Source organism: Amyelois transitella, chromosome 27 (assembly GCF_032362555.1).
Source record: "Amyelois transitella isolate CPQ chromosome 27, ilAmyTran1.1, whole genome shotgun sequence".
Lineage (NCBI taxonomy): Eukaryota > Metazoa > Arthropoda > Insecta > Lepidoptera > Pyralidae > Amyelois > Amyelois transitella.
In genome coordinates this window covers 4,867,453-4,879,796 of record NC_083530.1, presented here as the reverse complement: position 1 = coordinate 4,879,796, position 12,344 = coordinate 4,867,453, and the positions used below count along the sequence as shown (strand labels likewise).

Here is a 12,344-nt window from a genome sequence, read left to right as displayed (position 1 = left end):
AACATAACTTCAGACCACAATTAGCATTGTAGTTAAAATTCTAAACGTCACTCACTTGATCTTCATTCAAATCTCCTAAACACACAAACAAACAAACAGACGTAGGTGTGCTGTCACATTTGTATGTTAATCCGTTCTTGCGTTACTCCGAAACCGTCCGGTTTGAGGGACGAAATTTACTAAGTTTGAAAAGGCAGATGTTTCATTATATAGGTAGTTAGTTATGTGGGTTGATGACGGAAAAAAATGATGGGTGCTACGCCCCTTTGGGGGCTGATGCGCTGTTTTGTTATTGAGGGTAGGTAAATAATAGTAATTATAGTTGTTTGGCAAGTTTTTTGGATGGCATTGTCAGTCGACAAAATTTTTATGTCTGTTGAAACTTTTTGTGGAGATAAGTTTCAAAAGTTTGCTCTCCAGTTTGCCATTTCTATGATAATAAGGTCTATAGGTTACATAATAAATATATAATGCATGAAATTTCTGGCGAAAGGTCATGTTAGTACTCTTAAACAAGGGGGCATGAGGGAGAGAGAGTCATGAATGTGTATGAGGCGAAAGAAGTATGCAGGGGTCGTGGCAAGTAGAAAGATGTTGTCTCTGCCTACCCCACATAGCTATAAAATTTCAATAAAAAAAATGAGATAATCCTGTATCTCTGGTTAAACCAGTAAGTGATAAAGATTTTAGATTAAGTGCTTAAAAACTATTTAAAATTATTAAGTGATAAAACAAGTTATAATTAAAAAAAGGCTCTGTCTACCAGTAAGGAATGAAGAAAACATTGTTTCACAGCAGAATTATTATTCTGAAATACCTAATTACAAGCCTCAGTAATAAATTATTATAAATATCAAATTGTCGCGCATAAAAATGAAGCGAAAACAAAAACTCCACAATGGCTTTTTGTTTTATTGACGTAGGTATACCTACTTAATCATAAATTCTAAAATGATTGGCGCCTGTTTGTGTTATTTTAGCGATAACTAATTGACACAATTTCTGCATACTCATACCAATTCGACGAATTTGAATATATACTCCGCTAACTTTTACCGCGGCTCCGTACGCAAAAAATGTAGAATCACGTTTGTAACACATTTTTTACACACAGACTTACAAATAATTGTCACAGAATAACGCATGGATATACAGTTTGAAATGCCACATAATCTTATTCTGTAAAAGCAGAGGAGCAGAGAGCAAACTCCGCCAAAAATACCTTCTTCCATAGCCAAAGATCTATTCTAGACAAAATATCCAGGTAATTAAATTTAATTATTTAGATACTTAACTGGTTATGTGAACCTTCGCGAACTTTATTGTACTCCCTTACTCTGCTGTTCTCACTTCACAGACAGAGAGAGTGAAGTTAAGACATTGCATTCTCAATAAAGGGGTGGTCTTAATTTGTAGCCAATCTTAGGTAACCAGATACGAATGACAATCGCTCCGTGTAACTCTTCAAATGCCTAGGTTAAATAGTGGACCATAGCTAAGATTACTAACAATTGTTAAAAAAAGCTGATTGATTCACTAAGATGATTATCAATTATTTCTTTATTTATTTGGGAAACATACAATTGTAATAACTCTGTTACAATAAACATTTATTACAATACACAAATCAATAAAGTTTCCACTAGAAAATAGTTGAAAACATTAAACAGACTCTGATAATTTAGATTTTTATATAATCTAATTGTTGTAACATACCACTCATTAAGAGTCTGCTTGGTTATAAATTACTTATAGTAACTATTGTTTAACTAATTAAAAAGATTAAAAATTTTCGAGCTAAATCCCTGATAAATGATATCTTTCATTTGGTTTCTAGATAAAGTTATTTCCTGTTGTAAGGTTATAAAATCTTAAGAAGGTAATATTGTTTTTTCAATATATTAATTTCGTCAACGTAACTTTCGATCCTTTTTTAGGCGATAGGCTAGCAATCTGTCTCTATTTGAATCTCAATTCCATCATAAAGCCATACAGCTGAACGTGGTCTATCAGTCTTTTCATAGAATACATGGTTTCAAAACTGGAGTAACTAAGTATATCACAATTTTTTGGAATAGAATTTAATGTCAGGTTGTAAACTTGAAAATAATTACTGTTTAGATCTGATAAAAATATTCAGTCAACCTGATATCTATACTAAAATAAAGCTGACGAGTTTGTTTGAACGCGCTAATCACATGAACTACTGGTTCGAATTAAAAAACTTTTGTTTAATAGATTTAGCGAGGAAGGCTTTAGACTATTTTTCATCACGCTGCAACTGTAAGGAGCGAAGAAATAATGGAAAATGTGAAAAAACGGGGCAAATTATTCCTCCTTGAGGAAGCTCCAATGATGCCCAAAATAACTATTCCACGCGGATGAAGTCGCGGGCATAGCTAGTTATAAATACTTTGACGTGTCAATAGGATATTGATACAATCATAGATTAAAACACTAAGATTTCTCAAAAAATACATTATATGTTGTCGAACAATTAAAATAAATTTATCAAACGTCTACTTGACATTACGATTACATATCTACGGACGTGTTCGGCTTATCAATTATTGATTAATCTAGTTCTTACTATATTGGCGAAGACAGGTAGTAATTTAGGCTATGTGTTCACCAAAGAAATTAAAAAATTTAAAACAAACATAATAATCAAGTCTTTATTCCTTACTACAGAACCAAATAGTGCCGTGTGGTTCCCGACACCAATAGAAATAGTATAGGACCACTCTATCTCTTTCCCATGGATGTCGTAAAGGCGGCTAAGGGATAGGCTTATAGATACGCGATACAATTCTTCAGGTTAAGGGCTAGTAAGAGATGGTATTTATGACTGAAAAATTCGAATTTAAATTGTAATGTTTCTCTACTTTAGAAACATTTGTATTGTCTGTCAGTCATTATCCATTAAGTATGTAGTGAGTTCATTGCTTTATCTTAATCAGGTTTCAAAGGTCGCGTGTCACGCTTCTTTAATCAACAAACATTAGTAAACTTTGATTCTAGTTGAGATATATCCTTTTAGATTGCTATTTATAGATTTAATCAAGGTAATGTGTGTTAAGATCCTCTATAACTGTAACATTAGAACCGCCTCCAACAACTATCCATTTTTTTTAAGTCGGTTAACTTCCTAAAGCCTTCTCCCAAGTGTAACAAACACTTTCCGAATCAGAATCGGTCAAACAGAGAATCACCTTTTTTGATAGCGGTTAAAACCACAACCACATTCATAACTCTCTTTATGTAAGACTGTCAAATTACTCGTAACCTAATCTTTCGCCAGGACTAAACGTCATGGTTCGTCTAGGCATTTGAAATATTTAATTTGTAAATTAAATTTTAGTTTGTAATCATCTTTTTTCTTTCTTTTTTATAATTAGTTTTAGGTTTAGTTTTAATTTGATACGAAACAAAATAAAAACTTAGAAAATCAAATGTAACATTCCGTGTTGAAATTTAATAGAATAGAATTTTTGACGGCCTCTGTGGCGCAGCGGTAGTACGCTTGTCTGTGTCACCGGAGGTCCCGGGTTCGAATCCCGGGCAGGGCGTGATGAGAAAAGAACTTTCTCTGATTGGCCTGGGTCTTGGATGTTTATCTATAAGTATTTATTATAAAATATAGTATCGTTGAGTTAGTATCTCGTTACACAAGTGTCGAACTTACTTCGAGGCTAACTCAATCTGTGTAATTTGTACTGTATATATTTATTTAAAAAAAAAAAAGAATTATGTAATTCAATTTATTAATGGTTCCTTATGTTCTTGTTTCTTTTCTTAAGAATAAGTTTTTTGTAAACATTCACTTTTGATTCTATCATTCTTACGCAAGCCAAATAGCTGAGCGTGGCCTATCAATCTTTTCAAGACTGTTGGCTTGTGGGGACAAGGGATATAGACGTGATCATATGTATGTGTATGTAGGTATGTTAACTTTTGACTGATTTAATACAGAACCCATATTTTGTCCTTAATTGTAAAGATTTCGTAATTAGATTAAATAAATGATCAATCGCGCGCTATCAGCGCCATGACATTTTCCTAATCTATGCTCGTTGGACGTTGCTAAATGACTTATCTTGGATTTATCGGAAATTTTCGGTAATTATCGATAAAATTTATATTTATTGTAGATTAGATGGACACCAAATGAAAATACACGCGTAATGCGCCTGAATTGTCAGATTATACTCGTTGTAATGACTTTAGATTGTAATATACTTAATGGATTTTTATGAGAGCTTAAGCAATTGTCGCTGTGTGTTTAATTAGGGAAACGGAACATATCCAGTTTTTTATCCTAAAGAGTATGTCATATGTGGCGGGGGCGTCTATGCAAAATGTATGATATTTTGAACTTTTTTTGTATAGTATTATAAGCCTGTAAGCGGCACATATCCCACCTCGGTCATACTTACAACTATTCTTATTCTTAGTAAGTATTTTAGTTTAAGTGGCAACCGATGCTTTTACAGTTAATGAAAACATCGTGAGAAATGCAGTTTTGTGGTCAAAGGTATAGCCCGGGTTTCTCCCCAGAGAGGTGAGAGGAAGAAGAAGTATTTTTATGTATGAGCAACATATGGCATATGGTAGGTACTTAATCTATGTTAACCTTACCTTATTCTAATAATATTATAAATGCAAGAGTATTAAGGTGCGTGCTTGTTACTGTTTCACGTAAATTCGACGAAGGATTTTGATGGAATTTAGTACCTATACCTACCAGGTAGAACCTGGAATAACATATAAGTATCGAGCGCAATTTATCCTGAAATACCCACGTGATAAGATCCCTTGGGTGCAGCAAAGTCCGATGTAACCTAATAGACTCATCGACGTACGAAGTAACCGCTAGTCAAAACTAAAATACTCGTTTCATTGTTTGAAATAGAAAGATCATGCAACTAATTACTTGTAAAACGAAATAAAAAGCCAGTGAATCGAACTGCCAATTTAATCCCACAGCGTCGTCTATCAAACACGCATTTTCTATACAATTTATCAGTAACGATATTATAAGAAGTTTTACCGGAGCAATATCGCCTTTATGGATGTGACAATTGAGTGCATTTTCAAAGTACGGTGTTATTAAGCGCCGTATACACAGTCTCTAATTAGGCGGTGCATACAATGCGCGCTGTTTGTTGAATTAATGATGTTAGATAATGACCATAGCCTAAACTAACAAGTTTAGGCTATGGTTGTTTGGGAGCTATAGATTTTGAAGTTAATGCGATTTGGTAAAACATGATATGAGGAGTGGCCTTTCAGTCTTATCTAGACTATTGGATCTGTCTACCCCGCAAGGGATAACATCTGGGCTTGGAATATTGTCTTCTAAAATAGATTATTTCTGAGATGAATTTACATGGTTCAGCGTATTTATTTAATAACTCATCGTAATTTGAGGATATCCTATATCTTTTTACCGATTCACTCATAAGTCTCGAATCACACATCTCTATAAAATGAAACGTTATTGCATAGATTCAAAACTAACATACTGTAATGTTACTAAATATAAATGCGAAAGTTTTTATTTATTAAGTAATGTAATAAGTATTTATTTAGAGGGAGAAGATATGATTACAAATAATTAGCATACTGTAGCTTCCATAAACCCCAATTTAATAAAAAATACCTCATTAGCAACGACAAATTAGACAATAAGGCATCAAATTATAACTATGCTTAGCTTTTTTTATTATTGACTCTGTCTGTCCCGTTGGATCAAAGACGTGTGTGAGATATAGATCAACCACAGGGCAAACATGACGTCGGCCGCGCCCCTGTTAGAAGCGGGTTTCTGTGCACTGTGCGATTAAACCCTGTTTTTTAATCTGTTTATCAGGAAATCAGATTCAAAGGTCCTGCGAAATGCCAATTAAAATAATTTTGGGGGCCTAATGATTCGGTGAGTGAATTTAATTATTTCAATTATTAAAATAGTGCCGTGTGGTTCCCGGCACCAATACAAAAAAGAATTGGACCACTCTACAACTCTTAGAGTAGACAGGGCCAACAGTCTGATAGGCTACGTTCAGCTGTTTGGCTTAATGATAGAATAGAGATTGCTTGACGTGGTCTTTCATTATTTTCGAGAATGTTCGCTCTGTTTAACCCACAAGAGATATAGACATGACTATATGTAATTACTAGCTGTAATACATACATACATACATACATAAAATCACGCCTCTTTCCCGGAGGGGTAGGCAGAGCTAGCTGTGCCCGCGACAATTCCAATTCGAACCAGTAGTGATCATGATCTTGGGATTTTTCATTTACATTTTGACGGCCTCTGTGGCGCAGCGGTAGTGCGCTTGTCTGTGACACCGGAGGTCCCGGGTTCGAATCCCGGCCAGGGCATGATGAGGAACGAACTTTCTCTGATTGGCCTGGGTCTTGGATGTTAATCTTATATAGGTAAGTATTTATTATAAAATATAGTACCGTTGAGTTAGTATCTCGTAACACAAGTCTCGAACTTACTTCCGAGGCTAACTCAATCTGTGTAATTTGTCCCGTATATATTTACTATTTAACGACGTATGAAACCGAGGGACAAAACTAGTTATATCATGAACGTTTCCATCTATCAATGGGCAGGAACATTATTAGCGAAGTGGCTATCAAACGCCACATACCCAGTGGGGTAGGAACTCGTAAATTCGAGGGCGGAGCGCGACCACGCCCCCCTAAATAATGACCGGGAGGGCTGCGAAGATTTCAGTAGATATTTTTATGTATCTTATTCTTGTTGTTATATTTATTTTTAGTGATATAGCTGTAAGGTTCTGTTTTTTATTGGTAGGTAATGAAAAGAGATTTTTTTCTAATACTTTTGTATATCTACGCATAGTCACGTTTATATCCCTTGCGGGGTAGACAGGGCCAATAGTCTTGAAAAGATTGAAAAGCCACGTTCAGCTTTATGGCTTCGTGATGGAATTAACATTCAAATAGCGGCAGGTTGCTAGCCTATCGCTTACAACAATAATTCCAAGTTTATTAGCCATTCTTTAGTCGTCTTTTACGACACCCATGGGAAGATATGGCTTGGCTTTACTCTAAAGTGCTGGAAACCACACGGCATAGTTGTTAAATAATCGTTTGTTCCAAACTATGAAGGCGATTCTGAAGAAATTTAAAGGTATGGATAGGCTAATAAACTTGGGATGCTTCATTTAGGCTATGGGCTAGCAACCTGTCACTATTTAAATCTAAATTCTATCATTAAGCCATACAGCTGAACGTGGCCTATCAGTCTCAATGAGACTCTTTGCTCTGTCTACCCGCAAGGAATATAGACGTGACTATATGTTTGTTTTACACATTAATATAAATGACAACGAGAACAAAGATTAATTGTTTTTCGTAGCAAAATCGTAGCTAGTATGTAGCGGCCGTAGCAAAGTCGTAGAGCTGCTACGCAATAAAAGAGTTGAGAAAGAGATTGTAATAGACAAGTTTTTTCGCGGGCTCCGCTCCCAAGGCATATTTAACTTCTATAGGTTTTGTCTATCTATATGCCAAATATCATCAAAATCGGTACAATAATTTATACGGTAGTAGGTATATAGGTATACGGGACAAATTACACAGATTGAGTTAGCCACGAAGTAAGTTTGAAGCTTGTATTACGAAATAAAACGACTATACATAGGCTATACTTATTAATAAATACTTATAAAGATAAACATCCAAGACCCAGGCCAATTAGAAAAAGTTACATACATACACATACATATAATCACGTCTATATCCCTTGCGGGTTAGACAGAGCCAACAGTCTTAAAGACTGATAGGCCACGTTCAGCTACTTGGCTAAATGATAGAATTGAGATTCAAATAGTGACAGGTTGCTAGCCCATCGCCTAAAAAAATAATCTCAAGTTTGCAAGCCTATCCCTTAGTCGCCTTTTACGACATCCATGGGAAAGAGATGGAGTGGTCCTATTCTTTTTTGTATTGGTGCCGGGAACCACACGGCAAAAGTTCATTTCTCATTATGTCCTGGCCGGGATTCGAACCCGGAAACTCCGGTGTCACAGACGAACGCACTACCGCTGCGCCACAGAGGCCGTCCTAACACGGCCGCCGGGGTAGGATTTGAAGCTGTATACTTCTATGCATATCACGAATTCTTATCGAGAATCTAAGCTCACTCTCTCACTTTAGCTTAATCTCACTTTAGCTTACATTCAGATGGAAAAAAGCGCGAGACTTCATACCTAATTTTTTATATACGGTAAAATAGCAATAAAAATTATAACAAAGAGATATTGATATGAATAAAAACAGCTAATTGATAAGTTACACCCCAGCAGATTCTGCCCCGAGGGCGGCGGAACAAAAATTATTATTGAATGGAAGGGGTGCTAATAATCTGCGTCGCTATTGTCAGAAATATTGTGGCTATATATTGTACTAGCTGTGCCTGCGACTTCGTCCGCGTGGAATAGTTATTTTGGGCATCATTGAAGACCTCAAGGATGAATAGTTTTCCCCGTTTTTTTGCATTTTCCATTATTTCTTTGCTCCTTATAGTTGCAGCGTGATGTTAAAAAAAAAAATCAAAAAAATCAAAAATATTTTATTTTACTCCACAAGTTACACATTAGATAACACAATAATAGTAAAAAAGAGAAAACAATTACAAAAACTTGTTGGAGTCCTGGAGACTCAAACTAGGCCGGAACCTGTATCTTGGGTCACCAGGTCCCCTTGTTACTTCCGATATTACAAATGTGAAGTTACACAGTCTTCTGTTATACATACCTATATATATTTATTTATTAATTTTATTCTTATTATTATTTTTTATTTTTTTAAGACATAATTTCCAAAATGCTCTCCGTAGACTCATAATCTAAATCAATGAACCATTCTTTAAGTTTTAGTTGAAATTCCTTTTTTCTACAATTATATAAATCCAATTTCTTATTAATAATATTATACAACATTCCTCCACGAAAGTCATAAAATTTATGTGCAAAAGACGTATTTACGAATATACGCTCACAGACTGCGTACTTTCTTCTTTCATCGGCCATATCCTTCTTTTTCCCGAGAAGGGTAGAATGTATACGCCCTTCTCGCGAATCTAAAGAAGGATATGGCCTAAAGCCTATTCAACGCAAAAATAATTTTTCAAATAGAACCAAGTAGTTCCTGAGATTAGCGCGTTCAAAGAAACAAACAAACCCTTCAGCTTTATAATATTAGTATACTTAGATGCTGTTTGAAGTAGGGAGGTTCTCAATTCGTACTTTTATATCTACACTATAAATCACTAATCAATTATTTAAAACTTGGGATTACTTTTGTAGGCGATGGGCTAGCAACCTGACACTATTTGAATCTCAATTCCATCCAAAGCCATACAGCTAAACATGGCCTTCAAACATTTTTAACTAGAGGCTCTGTCTTCCCCGCATAGGATATAGACGAGATAATATGCTGTATATATGTAATTGTATAAAAATCTTCCGTTACTGAGTGACTGACTGACAAGACACCACGCACAGCTAAAACCACAGGGTCTTGAGATTTTAAATTTGGCGTGAAGGTCCCTTATGGGTGCACTAAGATAGGATATTTAATAGGAAATTCCCGCGGGAATGGAAGTGATAGTGTTTCTTCTCTTCACGCGGGCGGCGCCGAATAGTCTCAAAATACACTTACTTACAAATCGTTTTATACGTCAATTATCTTATATATTTACTTAGACTTATTTTATCCACAAATATTGTAATTGATTAAGTTAATGAAAAATCATTTGACAACTTTAAATAATGGTTACAAAGTAAGCTTTTTTTTTAAATATAAGAACCTTAATGTCACGTGGAGAAGTAAGTTCCCTTCTCATTTGTAATGGCGTGTCAGATAGGCCTAAATGCAAGCGGTGGGCTGCCATGATTTTAAAGAAATAAAAATCTTTAATTTATCGCTGATAAGTAATAGAGATTTAAACATGTTTTTTTTTAAATAACAACAATATAGTTAAAGAAAAACAAATAACATTGTAAACAGAGGTTTTAAATAAACAAAAGGCAGATTTACGAGTATTGTTTGAACAAAGAAATAGTGTAAAAGTAATAAACTAACATAGTACATACCTTACGGGGTAGACAGAGCCAATAATTCAGGAAGAGTTACTTTAGAAGAATAGTCTTAAAGAAGTATCCTATGTTTAGGTATTATTTCCTTTCCTTTGCCGTGCCATGCCGTGCACCAATACAAAAAAGAATAGGACCACTCCATCTCTGTCCCATGGATGTCGTAAAAGGCGACTAAGGGGTAGGCTTATAAACTTGTGATTCTACTTTTAGGCGATGGGCTAGCAACCTGTCACTATTTGAATCTCAATTGTATATTAAAGCCAAACAGCTGAACGTGGCCTATTAGTCTTTACAAGACTGTTGGCTCTGTCTACCCCGCAAGGGATATAGACGTGATTATATGTATGTATGTTCCTTTGATCGAATTTTACTGTTTGGAAGAGGAGCAAATAATGTTATTGTTTGCTATACCTACTTATTTAGATCGTGGTGATGCTCTTGTAAAAAGTTTAAAGTTAAGCAGTATAATCGTATATTTCTTTGTTTCTTTGATAACTTCTTTGTTGGTGCAATAAAGAGTAAAACTTAAAAATAATTATACATTTTTTTTTCATAATGTTGCACAAAATGGCTTTTAATAGTATTTATTTTCAAAAATCTGTAGAATTTACATATGTAATTTTTCCACTATGAATGCTGTTTTAATTTAGCTCTGACACCTAGACTTATGTTGACAAATAAAGGTAAAATTTCGATGCGGTGACATAAAATATTGTCAAGAAATTATGAAGTTCAATTTATGTTTTGCGACGCAAGTTTAGTATAGGCAATAATTTGTCAATAATCCGAACACATTCCGCCAGTTTGGTTGGTAATACCGGCGGATAATCAGATATCTTTCAAGTTGTGTTCAGTTTAAGAAAAATAAATATTTTTACATACCTTTTTAAGTCCAAATCCAAAACTTCTAGATTTAATAAACGCACTTTGATAACGGCACTTAAAAAACGTTAATTAATGACGATTATTGACGATCGATCACTCTGTAGCCGCGGCACAAATAAGTTTTTACAGAAATTATCTTATCAATAAACATACTAATCTACAACATTCAGTTACACGTCTTTGCCAAAGTTTATGAAATTAAAAATTAAAAAAATTCGTTGTGAAATAGGCCGTTGGGAAAATAAATTAAAAAAAAATAAAGTCACGCACTGGTCATCGACACCGGTTTTCGAATATCGAATGTCTATTGTTAGCCGGGGCGACCGAGAGCGCTGTACGCAGACGCTCGCGCTGTTAAAACCCGACTGGTGACTGAGTTAAGTTTCGTCGTGGCTTTACTTCACCGCTCCCCTCCCCACCCGCTACAAATTTCAGGTAAAAAGTAGAATAATAGATAAAAAAAATTTTTCGTTGTCTATTCCAGAGAAAGGGTGATTATGTAAGGTGCAAAATTAGTTGTTATTACAACAGTTTTAGGGCGTGACTGGCGCGCAGACGGTTCAGTCTCGTTTTAAAGGTAACCGAAGTCATTTTGTTTCAGCGACTTTGAATCTAGCGACGTTACGTGGAAAAATATGCTGATGCGGAAATAAATTGCTGTAGGTCAGAATTAAAAAAAAAATGTGGCTCTTGTCCAGTTTTGGGATTCATGGAATTTCCTGACAAACACCAAAGTAACTTAACATAAAAAAATAAATGATTTATTACTTTTATAACAATGTACTATTTTTTGTGACTTGTAATAAAGATATTTACAAACTAACAAACTGTTTTTTTTTGTTTGCCTATGTAGTCAAAGTTAAAAAATAAAATAGCAAAATAGGCAAAAATAAAAAAATCCATCTAGTACCACTTTTATCATGTTCTAATATGGGTTAGGATCCCCTTATACATAGGTTGCGGGGGTAAGATAGGAGTAGGTTCATGTAATAATCTGACTTATCCAATCCAGGTTCATGGTCAAAAGGTGCACCACCTCCTCTCCAGACGGCGAGGATGAAGAGAGATATATAGATAAAATACTTTATTGCACCATAAGAGTAAAACATACAAAACAGCACAAAACACATAGGCAGAGATGGTACAAAGGCGGACTTATAGCTAATGCAATGTCTTCCAGTCACCTTTGGGTGGAAGGAAACCAAACAGCAGACAGATAGGTGTTAGCGCAGAGAAAAATAAATGCCATCAAAAACATCCTGTAAAAAAATCCAAGTATCGCAGCTCAGACTTTCTATCGTAAAAAGTTGTGAG

At 35.0% G+C, this 12,344-nt stretch overlaps 1 protein-coding gene across 1 annotated transcript in view; it reads right to left on the bottom strand.

The window, feature by feature from the left end:
• Positions 1-11,389, bottom strand: part of LOC106130443 (homeobox protein OTX1) — a 47,512-nt gene extending 36,123 nt beyond the window's left edge. Inside the window, exon 1 of the mRNA XM_013329289.2 lies at positions 11,028-11,389. The gene's annotated coding sequence lies outside the window, so the exon portion shown is untranslated. The remainder of the gene's footprint in view (positions 1-11,027) is intronic.
• Between the last annotated feature and the right edge of the window lie 955 nt (positions 11,390-12,344).